We start from the raw sequence: 27,190 nt of genomic DNA, 5'->3' as shown, positions 1-27,190 counted from the left end.
GAAAAGCGTTACAACAAACAAATGATGGACGGAATGCTGACAATGCATACATTCTCCCCCAGTCAAGAGATCTGGGTTAAATCCATCGTTCTTTTGCCCACTACACCACCCCAGTTCAGACATGGCCATATGCAAATCAGTCTTGACCCTGTGCCTCATGGGAACAGTCCAGCCCGAACTGCCAAGCCATGTCTTCCCTGGACCGGAATCAAGCATCCTAGGACCGGTTTCTGGCTATCAGCCGTCATCAGCCAGGATAGCTTGATTCCAGTGGCGTAGTGAGCACGGGTCCCACGTCTGGGAATACCCATCCCACTTAGGGCGAAAAGCATTACAACAAACAAATGATGGACGGAATGCTGACAATGCATACATTCTCCCCCAGTCAAGAGATCTGGGTTAAATCCATCGTTCTTTTGCCCACTACACTACCCCAGTTCAGACATGGCCATATGCAAATCAGTCTTGACCCTGTGCCTCATGGGAACAGTCCAGCCCGAACTGCCAAGCCATGTCTTCCCTGGACCGGAATCAAGCATCCTAGGACCGGTTTCTGGCTATCAGCCGTCATCAGCCAGGATAGCTTGACTCCAGTGGCGTAGTGAGCACGGGTCCCACGTCTGGGAATACCCATCCCACTTAGGGCGAAAAGCGTTACAACAAACAAATGATGGACGGAATGCTGACAATGCATACATTCTCCCCCAGTCAAGAGATCTGGGTTAAATCCATCGTTCTTTTGCCCACTACACCACCCCAGTTCAGACATGGCCATATGCAAATCAGTCTTGACCCTGTGCCTCATGGGAACAGTCCAGCCCGAACTGCCAAGCCATGTCTTCCCTGGACCGGAATCAAGCATCCTAGGACCGGTTTCTGGCTATCAGCCGTCATCAGCCAGGATAGCTTGACTCCAGTGGGGTAGTGAGCACGGGTCCCACGTCTGAGAATACCCATCCCACTTAGGGCGAAAAGCGTTACAACAAACAAATGATGGACGGAATGCTGACAATGCATACATTCTCCCCCAGTCAAGAGATCTGGGTTAAATCCATCGTTCTTTTGCCCACTACACCACCCCAGTTCAGACATGGCCATATGCAAATCAGTCTTGACCCTGTGCCTCATGGGAACAGTCCAGCCCGAACTGCCAAGCCATGTCTTCCCTGGACCGGAATCAAGCATCCTAGGACCGGTTTCTGGCTATCAGCCGTCATCAGCCAGGATAGCTTGACTCCAGTGGCGTAGTGAGCACGGGTCCCACGTCTGGGAATACCCATCCCACTTAGGGCGAAAAGCGTTACAACAAACAAATGATGGACGGAATGCTGACAATGCATACATTCTCCCCCAGTCAAGAGATCTGGGTTAAATCCATCGTTCTTTTGCCCACTACACCACCCCAGTTCAGACATGGCCATTTGCAAATCAGTCTTGACCCTGTGCCTCATGGGAACAGTCCAGCCCGAACTGCCAAGCCATGTCTTCCCTGGACCGGAATCAAGCATCCTAGGACCGGTTTCTGGCTATCAGCCATCATCAGCCAGGATAGCTTGACTCCAGTGGCGTTGTGAGCACAGGTCCCACGTCTGGGAATACCCATCCCACTTAGGGCGAAAAGCGTTACAACAAACAAATGATGGACGGAATGCTGACAATGCATACATTCTCCCCCAGTCAAGAGATCTGGGTTAAATCCATCGTTCTTTTGCCCACTACACCACCCCAGTTCAGACATGGCCATATGCAAATCAGTCTTGACCCTGGGCCTCACGGGAACAGTCCAGCCCGAACTGCCAAGCCATGTCTTCCCTGGACCGGAATCAAGCATCCTAGGACCGGTTTCTGGCTATCAGCCGCCATCAGCCAGGATAGCTTGACTCCAGTGGCGTAGTGAGCACGGGTCCCACGTCTGGGAATACCCATCCCACTTAGGGCGAAAAGCATTACAACAAACAAATGATGGACGGAATGCTGACAATGCATACATTCTCCCCCAGTCAAGAGATCTGGGTTAAATCCATCGTTCTTTTGCCCACTACACCACCCCAGTTCAGACATGGCCATTTGCAAATCAGTCTTGACCCTGTGCCTCATGGGAACAGTCCAGCCCGAACTGCCAAGCCATGTCTTCCCTGGACCGGAATCAAGCATCCTAGGACCGGTTTCTGGCTATCAGCCGTCATCAGCCAGGATAGCTTGACTCCAGTGGCGTAGTGAGCACGGGTCCCACGTCTGGGAATACCCATCCCACTTAGCGCGAAAAGCGTTACAACAAACAAATGATGGACGGAATGCTGACAATGCATACATTCTCCCCCAGTCAAGAGATCTGGGTTAAATCCATCGTTCTTTTGCCCACTACACCACCCCAGTTCAGACATGGCCATATGCAAATCAGTCTTGACCCTGGGCCTCATGGGAACAGTCCAGCCCGAACTGCCAAGCCATGTCTTCCCTGGACCGGAATCAAGCATCCTAGGACCGGTTTCTGGCTATCAGCCGCCATCAGCCAGGATAGCTTGACTCCAGTGGCGTAGTGAGCACGGGTCCCACGTCTGGGAATACCCATCCCACTTAGGGCGAAAAGCGTTACAACAAACAAATGATGGACGGAATGCTGACAATGCATACATTCTCCCCCAGTCAAGAGATCTGGGTTAAATCCATCGTTCTTTTGCCCGCTACACCACCCCAGTTCAGACATGGCTATTTGCAAATCAGTCTTGACCCTGTGCCACATGGGAACAGTCCAGCCCGAACTGCCAAGCCATGTCTTCCCTGGACCGGAATCAAGCATCCTAGGACCGGTTTCTGGCTATCAGCCGTCATCAGCCAGGATAGCTTGACTCCAGTGGCGTAGTGAGCACGGGTCCCACGTCTGGGAATACCCATCCCACTTAGCGCGAAAAGCGTTACAACAAACAAATGATGGACGGAATGCTGACAATGCATACATTCTCCCCCAGTCAAGAGATCTGGGTTAAATCCATCGTTCTTTTGCCCACTACACCACCCCAGTTCAGACATGGCCATATGCAAATCAGTCTTGACCCTGTGCCTCATGGGAACAGTCCAGCCCGAACTGCCAAGCCATGTCTTCCCTGGACCGGAATCAAGCATCCTAGGACCGGTTTCTGGCTATCAGCCGTCATCAGCCAGGATAGCTTGACTCCAGTGGCGTAGTGAGCACGGGTCCCACGTCTGGGAATACCCATCCCACTTAGCGCGAAAAGCGTTACAACAAACAAATGATGGACGGAATGCTGACAATGCATACATTCTCCCCCAGTCAAGAGATCTGGGTTAAATCCATCGTTCTTTTGCCCACTACACCACCCCAGTTCAGACATGGCCATATGCAAATCAGTCTTGACCCTGTGCCTCATGGGAACAGTCCAGCCCGAACTGCCAAGCCATGTCTTCCCTGGACCGGAATCAAGCATCCTAGGACCGGTTTCTGGCTATCAGCCGTCATTAGCCAGGATAGCTTGACTCCAGTGGCGTAGTGAGCACGGGTCCCACGTCTGGGAATACCCATCCCACTTAGGGCGAAAAGCGTTACAACAAACAAATGATGGACGGAATGCTGACAATGCATACATTCTCCCCCAGTCAAGAGATCTGGGTTAAATCCATCGTTCTTTTGCCCACTACACCACCCCAGTTCAGACATGGCCATATGCAAATCAGTCTTGACCCTGTGCCTCATGGGAACAGTCCAGCCCGAACTGCCAAGCCATGTCTTCCCTGGACCGGAATCAAGCATCCTAGGACCGGTTTCTGGCTATCAGCCGTCATCAGCCAGGATAGCTTGACTCCAGTGGCGTAGTGAGCACGGGTCCCACGTCTGGGAATACCCATCCCACTTAGGGCGAAAAGCGTTACAACAAACAAATGATGGACGGAATGCTGACAACGCATACATTCTCCCCCAGTCAAGAGATCTGGGTTAAATCCATTGTTCTTTTGCCCACTACACCACCCCAGTTCAGACATGGGCATATGCAAATCAGTCTTGACCCTGTGCCTCATGGGAACAGTCCAGCCCGAACTGCCAAGCCATGTCTTCCCTGGACCGGAATCAAGCATCTTAGGACCGCTTTCTGGCTATCAGCCGTCATCAGCCAGGATAGCTTGACTCCAGTGGCGTAGTGAGCACGGGTCCCACGTCTGGGAATACCCATCCCACTTAGAGCGAAAAGCGTTACAACAAACAAATGATGGACGGAATGCTGACAATGCATACATTCTCCCCCAGTCAAGAGATCTGGGTTAAATCCATCGTTCTTTTGCCCACTACACCACCCCAGTTCAGACATGGCCATATGCAAATCAGTCTTGACCCTGTGCCTCATGGGAACAGTCCAGCCCGAACTGCCAAGCCATGTCTTCCCTGGACCGGAATCAAGCATCCTAGGACCGGTTCCTGTCTATCAGCCGTCATCAGCCAGGATAGCTTGACTCCAGTGGCGTAGTGAGCACGGGTCCCACGTCTAAACTGGGGTGGTGTAGTGGGCAAAAGAACGATGGATTTAACCCAGATCTCTTAACTGGGGGAGATTGTATGCATTGTCAGCATTCCGTCCATCATTTGTTTGTTGTAACGCTTTTCGCCCTAAGTGGGATGGGTATTCCCTGACGTGGGACCCGTGCTCACTACGCCACTGGAGTCAAGCTATCCTGGCTGATGACGGCTGATAGCCAGAAACCGGTCCTAGGATGCTTGATTCCGGTCCAGGGAAGACATGGCTTGGCAGTTCGGGCTGGACTGTTCCCATGAGGCACAGGGTCAAGACTGATTTGCATATGGCCATTTCTAAACTGGGGTGGTGTAGTGGGCAAAAGAACAATGGATTTAACCCAGATCTCTTGACTGGGGGAGAATGTATGCATTGTCAGCATTCCGTCCATCATTTGTTTGTTGTAACGCTTTTCGCCCTAAGTGGGATGGGTATTCCCAGACGTGGGACCCGTGCTCACTACGCCACTGGAGTCAAGCTATCCTGGCTGATGACGGCTGATAGCCAGAAAATGGTCCTAGGATGCGTGATTCCGGTCCAGGAAAGACATGGCTTGGCAGTTCGGGCTGGACTGTTCCCATGAGGCACAGGGTCAAGACTGATTTGCATATTGCCATGTCTAAACTGGGGTGGTGTAGTGGGCAAAAGAACGATGGATGTAACCCAGATCTCTTGACTGGGGGAGAATGTATGCATTGTCAGCATTCCGTCCATCATTTGTTTGTGGTAACGCTTTTCGCCCTAAGTGGGATGGGTATTCCCAGACGTGGGACCCGTGCTCACTACGCCACTGGAGTCAAGCTATCCTGGCTGATGACGGCTGATAGCCAGAAACCGGTCCTAGGATGCTTGATTCCGGTCCAGGGAAGACATGGCTTAGCAGTTCGGGCTGGACTGTTCCCATGAGGCACAGGGTCAAGACTGATTTGCATATGGCCATGTCTAAACTGGGGTGGTGTAGTGGGCAAAAGAACGATGGATTTAACCCAGATCTCTTGACTGGGGTAGAATGTATGCATTGTCAGCATTCCGTCCATCTTTTGTTTGTTGTAACGCTTTTCGCCCTAAGTGGGATGGGTATTCCCAGACGTGGGACCCGTGCTCACTACGCCACTGGAGTCAAGCTATCCTGGCTGATGACGGCTGATAGCCAGAAACCGGTCCTAGGATGCTTGATTCCGGTCCAGGGAAGACATGGCTTGGAAGTTCGGGCTGGACTGTTCCCATGAGGCACAGGGTCAAGACTGATTTGCATATGGCCATGTCTAAACTGGGGTGGTGTAGTGGGCAAAAGAACGATGGATTTAACCCAGATCTCTTGACTGGGGGAGAATGTATGCATTGTCAGCATTCCGTCCATCATTTGTTTGTTGTAACGCTTTTCGCCCTAAGTGGGATGGGTATTCCCAGACGTGAGACCCGTGCTCACTACGCCACTGGAGTCAAGCTATCCTGTCTGATGACGGCTGATACCCAGAAACCGGTTCTAGGATGCTTGATTCCGGTCCAGGGAAGACATGGCTTGGCAGTTCGGGCTGGACTGTTCCCATGAGGCACAGGGTCAAGACTGATTTGCATATGGCCATGTTTAAACTGGGGTGGTGTAGTGGGCAAAAGAACGATGGATTTAACCCAGATCTCTTGACTGGCGGAGAATGTATGCATTGTCAGCATTCTGTCCATCATTTGTTTGTTGTAACGCTTTTCGCCCTAAGTGGGATGAGTATTGCCAGACGTGGGACCCGTGCTCACTACGCCACTGGAGTCAAGCTATCCTGGCTGATGACGGCTGATAGCCAGAAACCGGTCCTAGGATGCTTGATTCCGGTCCAGGGAAGACATGGCTTGGCAGTTCGGGCTGGACTGTTCCCATGAGGCACAGGGTCAAGACTGATTTGCATATGGCCATGTCTAAACTGGGGTGGTGTAGTGGGCAAAAGAACGATGGATTTAACCCAGATCTCTTGACTGGGGGAGAATGTATGCATTGTCAGCATTCCGTCCATCATTTGTTTGTTGTAACGCTTTTCGCCCTAAGTGGGATGGGTATTCCCAGACGTGGGACCCGTGCTCACTACGTCACTGGAGTCAAGCTATCCTGGCTGATGATGGCTGATAGCCAGAAACCGGACCTAGGATGCTTGATTCCGGTCCAGGGAAGAAATGGCTTGGCAGTTCGGGCTGGACTGTTCCCATGAGGCACAGGGTCAAGACTGATTTGCATATGGCCATGTCTAAACTGGGGTGGTGTAATGGGCAAAAGAACGATGGATTTAACCCAGATCTCTTGACTGGGGGAGAATGTATGCATTGTCAGCATTCCGTCCATCATTTGTTTGTTGTAACGCTTTTCGCCCTAAGTGGGATGGGTATTCCCAGACATGGGACCCGTGCTCACTATGCCACTGGAGTCAAGCTATCCTGGCTGATGACGGCTGATAGCCAGAAACCGGTCCTAGGATGCTTGATTCCGGTCCAGGGAAGACATGGCTTGGCAGTTCGGGCTGGACTGTTCCCATGAGGCACAGGGTCAAGACTGATTTGCATATGGCCATGTCTAAACTGGGGTGGTGTAGTGGGCAAAAGAACGATGGATTTAACCCAGATCTCTTGACTGGGGGAGAATGTATGCATTGTCAGCATTCCGTCCATCATTTGTTTGTTGTAACGCTTTTCGCCCTAAGTGGGATGGGTATTCCCAGACGTGGGACCCGTGCTCACTACGCCACTGGAGTCAAGCTATCCTGGCTGATGACGGCTGATAGCCAGAAACCGGTCCTAGGATGCTTGATTCCGGTCCAGGGAAGACATGGCTTGGCAGTTCGGGCTGGACTGTTCCCATGAGGCACAGGGTCAAGACTGATTTGCATATGGCCATGTCTAAACTGGGGTGGTGTAGTGGGCAAAAGAACGATGGATTTAACCCAGATCTCTTGACTGGGGGAGAATGTATGCATTGTCAGCATTCCGTACATCATTTGTTTGTTGTAAATCCCACACAAGTGAGGCACCATTTTTATTGAGAGACCTAGTGGAACGCTGGGTGGTAGGAAATTTGTGTGAGCTTGGTGTTGCCACACTTTCCCACACAAAAATGTGTGATAAAAGTGATTTGTTCAGCTAAAATTGAGATGTGTAAGAGATTCTGATATCCAAGGTAATGGCATTGTTCACATGTGGCGTTTCAAAGATGACGTGTTTTTAATATGGCATGGATCTAGAGAAACTGCCGAAAAATTAGCTACTGACATTAATACTTATGATCTGAACTTGGAATTCACTGCTACCATAAGTAAGGAGAGAGTTGAATTCCTAGATGTTGAAATCTATGTCATCAATAATGAAATACATACCAGATTACATAGAAAATGTACAGCAGGCAATTCAACTCTTCATGCTTCTAGTTCCCGCCCTCAACATCTCATCAAAGCATCCCGTATGGGGAGTTTTTAATGATTTACAGAATTTGTAGAAACAAATCTGATCTTAAAAAGTGTCTAGATGAATCTTTTCAGAGATTTCTAGCTCGTGGTTATAAAAGAGGAGTTCTTCAAAGTGCTATGAATAAATTGAGAATTACTACCAAAGAATTTTCTCAGGTCCCAAACACCAGTGCTGTTATTTCAGTTGATGACAGATTACCTTGTAATGAAGACTTGGCCATAAGATTAATCACTACTTATAGTTGTTATGAGAAGAAAGTCAGAAACATTCTTAAATCCAATTGGCCTATTTTGAAAACTGACATTACTCTTGCTCCCTTAATCACTGAAATTCCTGGCATAACCTTTGGAAGGGCTCCTTCCATGAGGGATGCCCTAGTTAAAGCTAGTCCAGAATTAATCAAATCTACTAATTGGCTTTCCAACCGTAAAGGTTTTTTTAAATGTAGTTCTTGTAGGGCCTGCAAATTCGGTGTTAACACAAGTGAATATAGTGATGCCTTTACTCAAAATGTAAATAAGATTGATGGTTTTTTTACATGCAAAACAGATCATGCTGTTTATGTGCTTCAGTGCACTTGCCATCTCTGTTACTTTGGAAGTACTAAGCTTCAAGTTTTTAATCGAATTCTGCAACACCTTAGAGCTATTGTTAACTCTGATTCGAGTTATCCTGTGGCGCGTCATTTTAAATTAGTCCATCAAAATACCCTTAAAGATCTTAGCTATTTTGTTATTGACGCTGTCCCATCTTCCAAGAAAGGAGGAGACAGAGAGAGAAGACTCAGACAGTTGGAAAGTCATTATATTTTACTTCTGGACACTAAGATTACTAATGGATTAACTACTGGGGAAGACCTTCATAATTTCTTATAATGTGTATTGCATTGTTCTTTCCTCAGTTGTTGTCTTCAACTTTTATGAATCTAACGCTTTTTAAATTCCTACGGCCATTCTTTTATACCAGTATTTATTTGATTTTAGATCTCTTTTTTCTACTGGTTTGAACTTTTATCCTGATCTTTTTATGCCTTTTTCTTTATCGTTTTTAGCTGGTTTTACTCTTTGGTTTTACCAGTTTTATTCTCGGTAGAGATGGGGTGTTGGGGATTGGGTGATCGTTTAGCTAGTGGTAAATTGATTTAAATCATGGTGTCAAATTACTTAATCCATCCTTATGACAAAATTGATTGTTATTGGTTGAATTTTGTTGTTGTTGTTGGTTTCTTTTCAGTTATTGTGTCTTGTCCATATGGTTTTTAAGAAATTGGTTTTTCATGATAAATGACAAGACTTTGTTGTTGTTGTTGTTTTCTAGATTTTTATACTTATGAAATTGTTTACCAAAGTTCTGGAATTTATTCCATGGGATTTTCTTGCATATGGTTCTGCTCTTGATACATTTTTTGCAGTAATGTGGTAAATAAAATAAATATTACCGGACTGAATTTCATGCGGAATCTTAAATTAAAGTAAATAGCTCAAAATAACAAGAGGCAGAATCCGTGGTATAAGAGGTTTCTAATGGGCTTTATTCCATTCAAAATGGCCGACTCGAGTCGCGGCCCTCAGGTTCCGTCACCACGAAGGTTCAGGAAGTGAAGTACAATAATTTATTAACAGACATGTATTTTTATAATAAGTTCATTACAATGAAACGAATGTAGAAGGCGTAACATTTGATAAGAAAAATGACGTAATCAGTGACATAATCGAAACTAGGCGTAATAAGGAATAAAAGAAACATGATTGGTTAGAATTATCAGACATAGGTGGATCTATAAGATAATACTTGGCATAGATGCGCGCGCGGCAGCATGACGTGTAATTGACGTGCAACTAGGGGGTGAAGGGGACTTGACATTTAGCTCTACATGGGGAGACGAGAAGTCTGGGGTCAAGTCAACCTAATCCCAAATCATATCTAACATCCTATGTTTAAAGAACTATGTTATCCTCAAGGAAGAGACTCTCGGACAGAATCTATTCTATACTGACTGTGTGCGTGCACAAGCGTCTAAGTGTCTATATGAGATGCGAGGGGCAGAAAACTTTCCATGGCAACAGGGCTATGAATCACTTGCAGGAGGACGGAAAGGCTGAGTCCTTTGCTTGTGAGCTAAAGGAAATGTTTACCTAAATCACTGGACAGGAATGCATCGGCTGGAGAGCAGAATAGATAATTCGAAGGTGAAATACAACTTCTTGGCAGACAGGCGAAAACTGGCCGAGGCAGGCACCGTTAGCTGCACAGGGAGTAGGACAAAGTTCATGGATACAGATGCGAGCTCAAGCTGAAGCTGTCAGAGACAGAGAGCAGGGAAAGGCTTTGAGGACAGAATCGGGCCTACTCGCCTGAACTGTAAAAATGGAGTAACTTAGCCATATAAAGTCGGTGGCCTTTCATACTTAGGAATCGAATATCCAGCCCATTGATGGCGGATCTGACAGAGAACATGTTGACGGTAGACACACATATGTTTGCGTCTTAGAAACTGGAACTGGAGGGAACATACATGTACTTGTAACATGCATATAGAACCGTTGGGGTCCAAGATAGGGGACATAACTGATCAGGAAAATCCACATTTCCACATTCCCTCCTTGTCCCCTTCTTGCCCTTCACGAGACATCAATCTTCATTATTCCATCGATTTGCTCATGGAGCATCATTTCTTCTTCCTTCCGGCATTTTGAACGAGAACTGTGATGTGGAATGCATGATGTGGCACACAGACCACAAATCGCTGGTCCACATTGTAGGCATAAACAACAACTGAAGAGCATAAGAAGGCCAATACCTAGGAAGGATAGAACTCTCCATCCCCAGGCTGATATCACACTCCAAAACCACCCGGACCACGTCCAAGTGCCTGGATTCTCGTGTATCTGGCTTACAATCTTATGAAGGCGTGTTATAGCTTTATATACAGATGGCGAATTTTCTGGTATGAATATGCAGCAGCTGGATCCGATGACCCTGCAAGCTCCGCCCCTATCGGCCAGGATGACGTCAAGGACAAGACGATTCTGGAGAACAACAATTCTCATCACTGATTGTTCCTCTGTCAGATTGCCTAGGGCGGCTATAGTCTCGTTTACTACAGCTTCAAGAGTCTTGGTGAGTCTGCGTATCAGCTTACTATTTGATATTGTACCTATATAGGGAAAAATACCTTTATTGAAATCTACATACTTGTCCCATGATGTCTCAGTATAATCGACAACTGGGAGATCTCTTTGCTCTCTATTGTGTACTAAATGAACATTTCGATAATAATCAGGGGGAGCTAGGAAAACAGGTGGCAAAAGGAATGCGATGTAACAGGTACCATCCCAATCTAGAGGTAGACGCATATATGCCGTCTGACCACATATAAAGTAGGAATGGCGAGAAGCTCTAAATGAAGATTTACCTTGATCACTATATTCTACTGTAGTAACGCATTGGCTATGGCCCATATGTATGGAACCAACTTTTCTTACACATAATTCACCCTTAACTGGAAATACTGACATAGTGGGCAGAATTAGTTCAACTTCGGATTTGACATTCAAAATCATAAGATTAGGCGTAAAATTACCTAATTTATACACTTCATTTTCTAAATCAGTTCCTGTTCTACTGGGGTGACCCTCCTTATTAGGGTGACAGACTTTGAATAAAACTAGATTCAGATTTCCCCATATCCAATGTTGTTGATAAACTGCTGTGTCTGGGTCTATGGAATTTAATAAACTAAACCATGCTCCACAGGAGCCATTGTGTGTGAATGGATGTGGAAAGAAAGGCAGAACTCCTTTGTTATTCTGATAGGGAGGGAGTCGGCCACACACCCAACAATTGGTCGCATTACTAGTCTGATGAGAATGATGTAACATACTAATGAATGTGTTATTGCGCAGCGCAAGTCTATAGGATAATTCATGTGGCGGTAGGTCACTAAAAGAATGTTCATCAGTTATATTGAAAACACGTTTAGAAACAGGATAATACATATGCAACAATATACTTGCAGTAACTATTAAAAAACTCAAGGAAAACAAAATTAATAAAGTCACAATACAGTGGTTACGCAGTAATTTACAATAAGCATGTCGTTTCATTATGATTCTGGACTCTACATGATTCAGACCTAAGGGATACATGTCGGGACAGATTCAACCGCTTCACCTTGGAGAGGACTTAAACAATCAAATCGTCCGACAGTTTAGATCTGGACCTGAGTTTCTGTTTATAGCACTGAGAGTCATTCTGTTCAACAAAAGGAAGTTTTGAATCAGTCTGTGAGGGAGTGCAGGGCACAGTGTCTATATCTGAAGGTAGTCCATGAAATTTTTTTACGTGACTGGAATGAATCCACCCTTTTCGTCCCTCGATCTTCACGGCTGTTCTTGTGGTCAACAGGACCAACTTGGGTGCTTTCCACCTGGGCTCCAATTGACTCTTCCTGTCGAAATTTCTCACAAAGACAAGATTACCCGGAACAACGTCATGGGGTTTCGCCTCAGTGTTGTCGGGAAAAGCTGCAGCTACCTGTGAACGAGAAGATTGTAGTGCAGACATCAAGGAAGCCAGGTAATCTGTCAGCATATTACAGTCAACATCAGTTATTTTACGTGGTATAGGCGTCCCCCACATATTCGGTGGTCTACCAAAGATCACCTCATACGGGGATAGCCCTGTTCTAGAGTGTGCTACCATTCTCATGTAAAAGAGTGCAACTGGTAATGCTACTATCCAGTCGACACCTTTCTCTCTACATATTTTGGACAGTCTGATTTTCAGTGTCTGGTTATGTCTTTCTACGAGACCTGCTGCCTCGGGGTGTCGGACACAGTGGAATTTCCACTGATATCCCAACAAGAGTGAGACATGTTTCATTAATTCGGATGAAAAAGGCTGACCGTTATCTGAATATACAACACGTGGTAAACCGTACCGTGGGAAGAATTCTCGAACTAGCTGCTTGGCAGTAGTCGGGGCAGTGTAATCTGATACGGGATACGCCTCTGTCCAACGGGAGAGAGCGCAGACAACTACGAGGACATATTTGAATCCTCGACAACGTTCCATCTGAATATAATCCATCTGGAGGACTTCAAAAGGATGGTCAGGAGGCTGAAATCCACCCTGCTCTACGGGAACACTCTTTCCTGGATTAAACTGACAACATATCATACAGGTACGAACTTTTTGTTTAGCTGCTGCTCGTAAATGTTTGTTGAACCAAATGTGCTGAATGCTGTCTAGCATAGCCTTCTCTCCTAAATGTGCTGGACTGTGAACTGTAGCTATAATGGCTTGAACCATGGAATCAGGGAGAAACCATACAGATTTCTCCTTCCTCATCCATCCTTGATCTGTCTGGATCCCTCCTAGTTCAGTCCACTTCTTTATTTCTTCTGCTGTGGCATGTGTCTGTATGTCAATTACGTCAAGTGTGGGATCCTTAATTGTCATACACTGTGTTGGTGTCTGAACTATTGGCTTTGTCATGTCTAATGTGCGATTCTGAGCAGTCTGTTTAGCTGTTCTGTCAGCTAAATCATTGCCTTGAGAAATGGTATCAGTAACCTTCGTGTGTGCTTTACATTTCATAATCGATATAGCAGTGGGTAGATGTATTGCGTCTAACAAGGCATGAATGAGGGGTCCGTGCTGAATGTGGGCACCATGGGACGTTAGATAACCTCTCTCTCGCCACAGCACGCCGAAGTCGTGTACAACTCCGAATGCATAACGTGAGTCAGTGTATATATTAACTTTCTTATTTGTGGCTTGAATACAGGCTTGCGTTAGAGCAATAAGTTCTGCTGCTTGGGCTGACAGAATATCTATACAATGTGTCTCAATAACTTCAGTGTCTGTTGTGACTGCATACGCGGCCACTAAATCTCCTTTACTTGTTCTCATGCATGATCCGTCTACATACAACGTCAGGTCTGGATCTAACAATGGAACGTCTGTCAAGTCTTGTCTAGGTTTCGTCTTTATTTCAATGATTTCAACACAGTCATGAGCTAGTGGGTCTGTTCCAATTACAGGTAATAGTGTAGCAGGATTCAATGTATTACACCGTCGGATCTCTATGTGTGGTTGAAACAATGTCAGTTCATAACCGGTAAGTCTTGCTATGGTCAAGTGTTGTGTTTGTGTTCGGTTCACAAGAACCTCTACTGCATGTGGTACTTGTACTGTCAATGGGTGTCCTAATACTATGGCATCGCTTTGTCTGATTGCTAAAGCTGTCGCTGCCACTGATTTCAGGCATGCAGGCAAAGCCTGAGCTACGGGATCTAATGTACTGGAAAAATAAGCACATGGCTTGCGTGATCCTGCTTGATCCTGAGTGAGTACTGACAAGGCAGTACCTTCGCGTTCTGTAACAAAGAGTGTAAAAGGTTTGCTATAACATGGTGTTGCTAAAACAGGTGCTTGACATAAAGCTTCCTTTAGGCTTTCAAAAGCTTGTGTATGTTCCTGAGTCCAAGGGAGAACAGTCGATGTGGCTGCCTCCTGTGTGGTTAACTGAATGAGTGGTTTTGCTAGAAATGCGTACTGAGGGATCCACTGCCTACAATATGAAGTGAGGCCTATGAAAGCCCGCACCTCCTTTTGTGTCTGGGGTATTGACATGTTAGCAATTAACTGGATGCGATCTGGTGTAAGCTGCCTTCCCTCCTTGGACAGCGAGTGACCAAGATAAATAACTCGCTGAACACAGAATTGCAGCTTAGAAGGGGACACCTTGTGCCCCTTGTCGGCTAGGAAATGTAAAACTGTCAGAGAAGCTTTTTCACATTCTGGCTCGCTTCTCGCGGTGATCAGCAGATCATCGACATATTGAAGCAGTGCAGTATTGACTGGCATGTGGATACTGTCAAGTTCTCGTTTTAGTGCTTGGCTGTAGATGCTGGGGCTTTCTGTAAATCCTTGGGGAGCGCGTGAGAATTTAAAGCTGCGCCCATTTAAACTGAATCCGAACAAGTATTGGCTTTCCGGATCTATTGGGACGCTGAAAAAGGCATTCTTGAGATCAATTACAGTAAAAAATGTTGCTTCGGAATCAATTGCTGTCAACAATGATGATATATCAGGGACCACAGGGAATTGTGGTACAATACACTTGTTTAGTTCACGCAAATCAATAACCAATCGGTACACTGGTGGAGCAGTAGGATCAGTTCGTTTAAGAATCGGAATTATCGGTGAATTACATACATTGGAGTCTGTTTCTACAACTACTCCCTGGGCAATTAGCTCATCAATGATTTTCAACAAAACCACTACAGCATCATGCGGTAACTTGTATTGTCGCATTCGTGGTAGTACCACTCCTGCTTTCAATGTAACTCGATAGGGTGTAATGTTCATGCAGCCAACATCCGTAGGGCCTTGTGCCCATAGATGTACTGGTAAAATCTGTAGTCGGGGATCCATGTCTCTAGACACATAGTGACCTTTAAAATCACGCAAAAACAACCTTACTCCTTCCGGAGAACAACATATTATGGCTCCTAGTGCTTTCAGAGTTTTAATTCCTAACAAATTTTCTGGGCATGATTTAGTAAGCAATAAATCTGTAATTCGTGTCAAAGGTCCTATCGTAAGTGGTAGAGGCTGTGATACTTCATTAACAATAGGTTTTCCTGAAAAACCAAGGGAAACATTTTGAGAGCCTGAGAGGGGTGCCCCTGGAACTTCACTACGTTTTATGGTTGTTCGACTTGCCCCTGTATCGAGTAAGAATTTTCTATCTTGACCTAATAATTCACTATGTACATAAGGTCCTTCTTGATCTACCGGAATCTCGATAAGCGGTAAGTCAACTTCCCTCTCTAGGCTGGTTCATGCGTAACGCTGATACTCAGGGTATTCATACTGTGCAGTCTGATACATTTGTTGTGTTGTGGTTTGTGTGGCAGTAGCAGGCAACGGTGGTGCAGCTGGCACAAACTGTATGGGTTGCTGTGAGGCTGGCATAGACTGTTGCTGAACTGGCACGGACTGTCCATGCTGCATAGCTCCTTTTTCATTCTGATCTTGTCTAACTAATCGTGGTCTCTCTTTTGCAATACCTGTAGCTATATTTCGTTTCAGGACTTGACAATCATGTACATAATGGCCTAGTTGTTTACAGTAATTGCAGGTTCCTTTTACAGGAACTGCAGAATCACCAGAATGTGTCACACCCTTTTTGTGACCATCTGCTGGTACTGTCTGAGAAACTAGCATTTTCATTTTTGTATCCTTCATGCGTCTATGCTCGTGTTCTTGTTCATCCCTAATTCTATTGTGATGATACTGTAACATTTGTAGCATTTGCGACGGAGTGTTACTTTGCCAGGTACTCTCGAATTTCAATATTCTATTCTTCACTGGAGGCAATGCATTTTCCACTAATTTTGTCACAAATAAATGTGGATATGAGTCACTACTTGCTTTTATACCACTATTTATACCAAAACATTTTTCAAATCGAGCATAATAATCGCTTGTGTCTTCATCTTGCTTTTGTTTACAGGCTGTGATTGCACCCCAATCTTCCTTTTTTGTAGTTAATAAACGTGGCAATACCTGTACTAGTAAACCTGGTAATAGTTTAACTTTATCCCCGAGCCCTGAACCTGCGGCTCGGCCCCTTTCTTCCTCTGCTAATGCTGTCCAGTCTATCTTTTGGTCTCCCACTTCCCACTCTTTTTCTTTCAGTTTTTCATATATGCCAGCAGGCAAAAGCACTTTTAATATCGTCATAATATCAGGAAAGGTGTACTCTCCCATCAGTAACATGTCTTTAATTTCTCGGTGGAAACCCGCTGGGTCTTTGTCATGACTAGGTACTACTTTCTTCATTTCTAATAATTCCATTTTTGATATGGGTGTGTAAACAAATACACGGTGAAACTCATTGTCTTCGCCTTTTATTGGGTGCACTTCCCGTAAAGGATTTTGTCTATCCATGTAGTACGGTGCTCTTTCTCTGGGGGGCAGCGAGAGAGAATCCGGATTTACAAAAAGGACGTACTGCTTACGTGACACTAATATTTCTTTAATTAGCTTGTTACTAGAACCTCTCCATCTGTACGTGAGTAGTTCCGTTAATATATCAGGTAAAGGACCAGGGTCAGCATGTTGGCTCTTATATAGTATGAGGAGTTGCTGAATCATATAGATTCCAGCCAAACGTTGTTCATCTGTACTGAGGTTAAAAAACGTGTGTGCTACGGTCTCATCACCGTATTTTTCAGGACTAACAATCCAATGAACGGCTGATCTGGCTAATTCTTGCTCATCCATGGAATCGAGGAGGTGGTAACCTCTTCGTTCTCGTAGTATTTTATCTGCGGCTTGAAACGAATGTTCAGGAGACTTCAGATTTATTACCGGCGTCGGATACGTTCTGCTATTATTTGGACATACAGAGTGTATGGGATCAGAAAAACATCTAGTATTTTCACAAGATCTTCCTCTGCCTACATAGGCTATGGTCTCTGACTGTCTTGCAGAATTCCCTGATTCGGACACTTCGTCTTGCTCAAACTCGTCTGTTCCCAATCTCTCTTCATGAATACGCTCTATTTCTTTACGTATTTTTCGGCACATGGCTATTATACAATTTTGCTTATCGTGTCTCCCTTCTGATATATTCTGACTCCATCTTGTAAGAATAAGCATTGCATTCGGGTCTACCCCCGGACGATCTTGATTTCTGATCACACAGTTTATGAGGAAACGTAACAGTTCCCCCTGTATCTCTACTTTCTGGAATTCCATAGCTCTGTTAATACATCCTGGATCTCGTCCTGTTTGAACAAAATGGTATATGTTATCTAGATGCGTAGTCATTCCTGGTAACCTTGCTAAATACTCTGCGGCTCGCCTGATACGTAATGATGCCAGGACCATTTCGTCCTCTTTACCAACCACTGGGTCATATCTACAATTTACAAGGAGTTCCTTAAGCGTACGTTCATTTACGAACTTAGGTGTACGTGAATGTGCTGACTCTTGAAAAACAAGTTTATTTATTCTAGGTGGTGTGAAAGTACTGCTAGCACCTCCCGTGGCCCCATCTGGGGCGTCGGGTGTGAATGGATTCGTTGAACGTGATACAGCAACTATGGGTGTCGATACCTCTGTAGAGTCGACTGCGGAGACAGATGCGGAAACAGATGTGCTTGCCGAAGCTTGTATCGGGACTTGCTGTTGCACGGGGACAGATACCTGATCCTGACGTTGAATCCCTCCGCCAGACGGTCTATGTGGTGTGGCGTTAGCATACTCGGGAGCTGCGTCATCTAGATACGAGGAAAGAAAAACATCTTCTGCGGTTCTGGGATGCCCCTTTGGATGTACCTTAATTGGAAATAATGGGGGTGGCAAGTCTTTTGGCACCTCCGTAACAGCCTTAGGTAATCCTTCGGCTAGAAGGGGATACATACCATTCATAAGAGCATTCCTTTGCCTATTTACTTGTTCTGATTTCACTCGGATACCTTCCTCAATTAATAGATTTTCTTGAACTTTATTTGAACTTTCTTTACTCCTCTCTTCTTGTCTACGTGCTTTTTCTGTTCGTCTATGAGATTCTTTACGCCATAACTCGACAGCGTCTTTCTGTGACTGTCTGACCTTTCTTTTCCATAACTCTTCCTCCACTTTCATGATGCACTCTGCATCCCAGGTTCCCGCTATGGGCCACCTTTGACTTTCCGGTAATCCTTTGGTATAATCTACCCATAGATCAAGAAACAATATGGCATCTAAGCCATGTTTATGGTACATGAAATGTCCTGGAGTGTCTCTAGGAGGAATAGGAACTGCTTCTTCAAGCACCCCTTTTCTGGTAGTAATCTGTCTTAACTTCGAGAAGAGCGGCATATTGACAACTGACCTGATACTTACTCTTGAACTTACTTAATACGAAAAACACAATAATGAACAGTGAACAATGAACAGTCATTCATACCACAATATGCAAGACATTTTTCAGAATACTTTAAACATTAAACATTAAACATTATAACAATGATCGACAATGATGACAGTCTGCCTAACTAATCACCACGCTGAATTCTTGACAATAACTGAATACTTCGGAATACTTGATATACTGCTAAACAGTACATATACACTGCTAAACAGTGCAGACCGGATTTGTGTACCCAAATCCGTCTTGACCGGCACAACCTATGTGCGCGTCAACACGCCTCCTCGGCGATGGTACTCACCGAGTAGCTCCTTGAAACGGAAGGCCTCAGAGAATGGACAGGACTCGATAACTGCGGACATCGGACCCTCTGCACGTCGGGATTTCGGAAAACCTGGTGGGCCTCTGTATACCTCGGATCTTGCTCTCTCAGCTAGGCTCTGGTCGGGATACTTCGCACTTCTCACCGCCTCGTCTGGGTTGATCGCAGCCTCAGTCGCCCCCGCTTGACCGGAGGGAGCTTACAGGAAATCCTGCTGGTACGCGTTTATGGTCCGTCCAGCTGTGGCAGGAGACCGGGCCTGCAACGCACCGCCGGCGCGTGAGATGAGAAAGTGTCCCTATTCGGGCGCCATTATGTGGTAAATAAAATAAATATTACCGGACTGAATTTCATGCGGAATCTTAAATTAAAGTAAATAGCTCAAAATAACAAGAGGCAGAATCCGTGGTATAAGAGGTTTCTAATGGGCTTTATTCCATTCAAAATGGCCAACTCGAGTCGCGGCCCTCAGGTTCCGTCACCACGAAGGTTCAGGAAGTGAAGTACAATAATTTATTAACAGACATGTATTTTTATAATAAGTTCATTACAATGAAACGAATGTAGAAGGCGTAACATTTGATAAGAAAAATGACGTAATCAGTGACATAATCGAAACTAGGCGTAATAAGGAATAAAAGAAACATGATTGGTTAGAATTATCAGACATAGGTGGATCTATAAGATAATACTTGGCATAGATGCGCGCGCGGCAGCATGACGTGTAATTGACGTGCAACTAGGGGGTGAAGGGGACTTGACATTTAGCTCTACATGGGGAGACGAGAAGTCTGGGGTCAAGTCAACCTAATCCCAAATCATATCTAACATCCTATGTTTAAAGAACTATGTTATCCTCAAGGAAGAGACTCTCGGACAGAATCTATTCTATACTGACTGTGTGCGTGCACAAGCGTCTAAGTGTCTATATGAGATGCGAGGGGCAGAAAACTTTCCATGGCAACAGGGCTATGAATCACTTGCAGGAGGACGGAAAGGCTGAGTCCTTTGCTTGTGAGCTAAAGGAAATGTTTACCTAAATCACTGGACAGGAATGCATCGGCTGGAGAGCAGAATAGATAATTCGAAGGTGAAATACAACTTCTTGGCAGACAGGCGAAAACTGGCCGAGGCAGGCACCGTTAGCTGCACAGGGAGTAGGACAAAGTTCATGGATACAGATGCGAGCTCAAGCTGAAGCTGTCAGAGACAGAGAGCAGGGAAAGGCTTTGAGGACAGAATCGGGCCTACTCGCCTGAACTGTAAAAATGGAGTAACTTAGCCATATAAAGTCGGTGGCCTTTCATACTTAGGAATCGAATATCCAGCCCATTGATGGCGGATCTGACAGAGAACATGTTGACGGTAGACACACATATGTTTGCGTCTTAGAAACTGGAACTGGAGGGAACATACATGTACTTGTAACATGCATATAGAACCGTTGGGGTCCAAGATAGGGGACATAACTGATCAGGAAAATCCACATTTCCACAGTAATTTGATATTTTTTGCATTATTTTGCTCACAGGTGTTCTTTTTGTAATAGTTTATGATTCAATATCCGATTTATTATTTTATTTTTATATATATTATATTTATTAACAGTGCCTTGTCCTGTTGGCTGAAATATGTTTGACCTTCATTTATTTTCAGGTCTACTCTGCTATCGCCATGTTTTTTCACTATCGGCAGTCTATGGGCACTTGCCCATTATATCTTTACCCTTTTTTTAATTGTGTTAAAATTAGTGTGATATATTTATATATTTATATATTTTTTTACGCTTACACTTTTTATAGTGGTAATATATTTTCAACAACACTTTACCTTGTTGTGCATTTTTAGATTGCCTTGATTGACTATTCCCGGATTAGCATTGCAGACTTTAGCTACTACTGCTAGTATTTTTTCAGTTTCCACTTTTTAGTGGTAGGTGTTTTGGCGGCCAACTGCATTGTATATACACTCTATGGTCTTTGCCCATGTCATATGATCAAGACCGGGTTTCCCGGTCGAAACGCGTCATGCTGCTGTTCCTTTGAAGAATAAAGCACTTTATTTTCTAGTCACGGAGTGGTCTGTTCCTGCTTTATGCATTATTTGCATACTTCTTGGACTTTGGAAATTATATATATATATATATATATTCACAGAAAAAACCATAGGTTTCAGGCACGTTATAGTTAGGAATTAGCATTTAAAAAACCTCAGAAATTCACTGAAAAAAACATAGGTTTCAGGGGTGTTATAGTTAGCTGGACTTTTCACTTGTACAAAACCATTGAAATTCCCCCGTTATAGTTAGTTCAGCTAACTATAACTCGCGCGCCCGCAATGCACTGCTAATGATGTCACATATTACATCACTCATGACATGGTCAGTGACATCACTCATGACATCACTGATGACATCTCAAATGACATCACTGATGACATCACTGATGACATCATCCAGTGAATGTGTGTTTTTCTGAAAATTAAATATGTTTTATATATTTATATCTCAAGGTCGATGGAAGAATAAATGGGTATATAAGTGTCTAAATGAAGGATTTGTTTTTGAAAAATTGATTGTGTAAATGACTGATTAAGTGTATCATAGTGAATACATGGCTTAGTGAGTAATGTTTAAATATGTAAATATCTGTATAAGTCTCTCACTTTGTGTATAAGTGGCTGCATGGGTTGGTGAGTAGCTACATGGGTGTCTATATAGGTTATTAGTTGGTTTTTTGAGTATCAGTCTGAGTGTCTGCATGGTTCGGTGGGGGGTATTATGTAGTGCATAGGTGCATGAATGAGTGACTCACTGTTTGTATGTGTTGAAGACAGCATGTTTGCAGGACTGTATGGGTGGATGAGTGTGTGTATGGGTGTGTTAGTAAGTGAATGACTGTCTCAATAGTGTCTTTGTGAGTAACTACATATGTTTTAAACTAGTATATGTGACTATTGGTGTATATAAGTGAGTATATGTGAGAGTGAGAGATTGAAAGAGTTCCTGTATGAATAAGTATGTGTTTCTATAAGTGATTGTTTAAAAGACTAAGTATGTGTAAGTTTCCGTAGAAGTAAGCGTGGTGGTGTGTGTATAACTGTATATGCAAGTAAATGTATGTTTGATTCTTTATTAGCATGAGTGACTATGTGTCTGAGTAACTCTATGGATGAGTGGCATTGTGTAACAGGATGTATAGGTGTATGAGTACATATGATGAGTGAGTACATGTATGAGTGACTGTATAGGACTGATGGTGAATGAGTGGATGTGTATGTGGATCTTAGAATTACTGAAGAGGTTGTTGTAACTGGTATTGGTATGTCCATTGTTTTGAAAATTTTAGTCTCTATTTTTGAATGTGTGTATCAAAGGTTATATTAGGGTGAGAGGAGGTCTGCCACTCTATCAAAAGGATGATGTCATCAGTGATGTCATCAGTGATGTCATTTGAGATGTCATCAGTGATGTCATGAGTGATGTCACTGACCATGTCATGAGTGATGTAATATGTGACGTCATCAGCAGTGCATTGCGGGCGCGCGAGTAATAGTTAGCTGAACTAACTATAACGGGGGAATTTCAATGGTTTTGTACAAGTGAAAAGTTCAGCTAACTATAACACCCCTGAAACCTATGGTTTTTTCAGTGAATTTCTGAGGTTTTTTAAATGCTAATTCCTAACTATAACGTGCCTGAAACCTATGGTTTTTTCTGTGAATTTCAAAGGTTTTTTAAATGCTAATTTCTAACTATGCCTACAGAGATAGGACATGTGAAGAAAGAAGAAAAAATGCACAGAAAGAAAAAAAAGAAGTGCAGAAAGAAGCAACAGAAGTCCTCAAAGATGAAGAAAAGTGCAGGAAGAAGGATAACGTGCAGAAAGAACAAAAAGAAGAGCAGAAAGAAGCCTTGTTGCAAAATCATCCTGTACCCTCAACTTTTTCAGACGGATACTGGTGGTAACTGAGTCTGACTAAACAGTCCTAGAGCCAGTGCTATGTTAAAAGACACTTAGAATACAGTGAAAACACCTACATACACTAGGGAACATTATGCGTTGGGGTCCCCCTGTGATTAGCATGAACTCCTCTGTAAGCCCCTAGTATATAATAGGGCAGGTGGATTAAAACTACCTCTTAAAACAGACCACAGGGCGTTTTTGCACACGTTAACTCAGGCCCCGTCCCCTCCCTTCACCACTGTGTAAACATGCCCTATGTCCATTTTTAGTTGGGAGATTAAGTTCATTTGAATCCTGAGGGTCCCTAGGGTCCACCTAGCCCACTAGGTACCTCCAGTAAGTGCCACAGAGCTGCGTTGCAGAGAGGTGTAAAAAGTGGCATGACCTGGACCACCTCTCTGCAATGCAGCTCAGTGGTGCTTACTGGAAGCACTTGGTGGGCTAGTTAGCCCCCAGGGGCCCTCAGTATTGAAGGGAAATGATATCCCCAATTTAAAATGTACCATAGTGCGTGTTTGCACACGTCACCTCAGGCCCCGTCCCCTCCCTTCACCACTGTGTAAACGCGCCCTGTGGCTGTTCTAAGTTGAGAGATTAAGTCCCCTTGAATCCTAAGGGTCCCTAGGGTCAAACTAGACCACTAGGTACCTCCAGTAAGCGCCACAGAGCTGTGTTGCAGAGAGGTGTAAAAAGGGGCTTGGCCTCAGAACACCTGTCTGCAGCGCAGCTCCCTGGCGCATACTGGAGATGCCTGTTGGGCTAGTTGGCCCTCAGGGACCCTCAGTATTGAAGAGGAATTAATTCCCCAACTTACAACTCCCCAGGGGGCGCGTTTGCAGAGTGCTGCAAGGAGGGGGCGTGGCCTCCGGTACGATGCCAGTCTTTTATTTATTTTAATTTTTTAAGAAGGGGGCTGTGTGGTTCCCCTTCTTATTCTAATTTATTGGCCCTGATGACCCCATCCCCCAGGGCCTGTCTCCTAATTATATTTTTTTGACCCCAATCCCCAGGGCCGGCCACTTTTTTTTATTATTTTAAAAAAATATATATTTATAGACACACCTAGGACATGCTGGACAAACCGTACGTACCTATCACCATGACGATTTGCGTGATATTCATTAAAAGGTGACTATGCATACAATGAATCCACGTGGAATGTATTTACACCACTAGTGAAGCTCTGACATGTCTGATGCCCTACCGTGCCTAATCCCGGTAGACACCCTTGCCTTTATTATACAAACATGGGTAGCTATTGACGGGCACATTTAATACACATGCACACCAAGCCATTCAAAGGGGATTCAACAAAAATTCGACCAAAACTATGCAAGAAACCTCCCTCACGGTTAATAAAACACACATCCACTGCCGGATGTGTAATACTTTTTATTTTACTCTCTGGAAAGGGGACGAACATCACTTGAGAGTCCCAGCGCACTCCTGGCAGAGCCCAATGCTGTGTTACACCCAACATTGCCTGCTGAGTGCCACACACCTCTGTGTTGTATTCCACTAGCTAGTGCATATGCTATGACACTCTCTAGCCCATGTGCACTGTAACACCACCCCGTGAATATGTCATGCCACACTTGTCTTCGCACAGGTTATATTGCCCCATCTAACGTCTAACGTGCCTTCCTCAATGCCTATGTTATAACGCACAGTGCTATGCCATACATATTACAAACTGGGATCCATATCTTTGTCACAGTGCATATGCAACGTTACACTCCCCAGCACATATTTTATATTACAACTTTAGATACTAGTTAGGTTACACAACACTGCACTGTGCATATTACACTCCAAGGCGCATATCGCATAGCACGCGCTAGTGCCTGTGCTCTCTCGCGCTCTCCAATGAATCTGTCATTGCGCACAATGTATTGCATATTATATTTCACGCCCGGTTCATCTTATATCACACTTTTTGGTGCATAGTTTATACCATACACTATATCTAATTTTCATTTTCAATCGTGCTCTCAGGACTATGTTCTATATAACACTGTGTTCACCTACCCTTTTCACGGGCATTACATTTTGCGATAGGGGGTGGAGGGTCAGGGGGTGTTTCTGCCAAGTGAGCCCGGAGTCACAGTCACAAACGTCCTCTTCTTCCTGAATAAAAGTGAGATTATGCTGCATACTTGTTCATATTTTAAGTAGTTCGCACAGACACACGTTTTAAAAACAATAATGTTCCTAATACCCGCCTTCTCTGAACAGTTAGCTTGCTGCCCCATCCCCCTCCTCCCTATCCTCTGTTGTGTGAATCCATAGACTAGCCGCCTCCCTCCTGCCATGCATGGTCTGTGTTAGAGTCGGGGATCTCTGGTTGGCGCAAGGTTGCCCTTGTGTCAAGCAGGAACCCTCTCCTCCACGTCAGGGCGCAGGATAACCCCTCGCGAATGACCCTTGCTCACCCTCTAGGTGCGTGGCGTGAGCAGCCAAGGCGATTCCTCAGGCATTGTTGGTTAAGCACTTACAATCATACACACAGTAAATACATCAATCCCCCCAGAAACGGACACCAGGCTTGGATATATATAAAAATACGCTTCTTTATGTAAAAATACGGTATATATATCTCAACAGACTTATCACAAGACCAATAACGTTTTCGCTAGGCCACCAGGTTATACAGCAGGCAAATGTTCTTGGTTCGTTGTTTCAAATGGATACTTTGTAGTCTCTTTACTTGTAGTTCCAGTACTCACAGGGATCGACTCCTGGGAACGGGGAAATAAGGCGTTGCGGGCCCCGAGCCCGATACTGGAACTTCTTTCGTGATGTGGAGAGTCGGCACAGGTCGGTGCGACTCTCAGCTTGGGAAGTGTTCTTGGGTCCTCAATCAGCAGGTGTGGGCAAGTAGGCAGGCGCGGCCCGCGACCCTTTAGCACGGCGGTGCCGGAGGGTCTCCACAGCGGGGGCGGCCCGGCCTGAGATGTCCGAGGATAGCGAAGCGGGGCCACAGGGCACAGTCAGTGCAGCTGGGTGACCCGGCGTAGATCACAGTCGTCGGACGGCTTCCGGCAGGAGGGGTGATAGCGCGGTCAGCGCGCTCCAGTAGCAGGCGGTGACAGGGATGCAGGCGGCCTGGCCCGGGGACAGAGAGCGGCTCGGGACGGAGCGGGGCTCTCACGGGTTGGAGGCAGGCGAGCTTCTGAGTGTCACGGCCCTAGGAGGGGCGATGAGGGGCGCAGTCTCTTTTCCAGCGGGATGCACACACGGCTCGAATTGGAGGACGAGCAAGAAGCACAGAGAACCCACTGTTCCTGGGGTTCAGTTCAGGGGGCAAGCTCAGATCAAGCCCTTGGAGAATGTTCAAGCACAAAGTAGCAAAGTCTTTTCAGTAAGTCTCTTCCTCTCCTCTCTCAGCAAGGCAAGCAGCAGGCCAGCTCCTCCGGCGTCTTCTTCTCCTTCTAGTCGGGCAGAGGTCCTTTGTGGTAAACAGGATTCTGATTTCTTAGGAGCCAGGCTCCTACTTTTATACACCAATTCTTTTGTTCTTTAGCGCCAGGGGGCCTAGGCCTGGCTCAGTCCAGTTCTGGAGCACTCGGTTATGGTGACTCTGCTCTTTCCTTTCAGCAGCAGGGCAGAGACATCAGCCGCCCCACAGGGGGTGGCGCCGGCTTTGTGGTGGCAGAGCACAGGTCTATTCAAGAGTCAAGGTGTACTCCTCCCACCCATCCAGGTGTAATCTCTCTACCCACCACCTGGCAGCCAACCTGTCTCTGGGGATCCCCCCACCCTGCTCCTTACTGTTGCCAGGCAGAACACATACACACAGCAGAGGCGGACTGAGATGGTCAGGTCAGTAAATACTAACTTTCTAAAAGTAGTATTTACAAACCCAGGATACTAAAATAAACTTGACTACAAGAAGTATTTTATTATTCTGAGTTCAGGCATACCAAACTTGACACTCTACCATGCTCTCTGAGTCCACTGGGGTCACAGCGTTGGCGTGACCCCGGCAGCCCATTCTGGCCTA

Source organism: Triturus cristatus, chromosome 8 (assembly GCF_964204655.1).
Source record: "Triturus cristatus chromosome 8, aTriCri1.1, whole genome shotgun sequence".
In the NCBI taxonomy this organism is placed as follows: Eukaryota; Metazoa; Chordata; class Amphibia; order Caudata; family Salamandridae; genus Triturus; species Triturus cristatus.
This window is presented reverse-complemented; position numbering follows the sequence as displayed.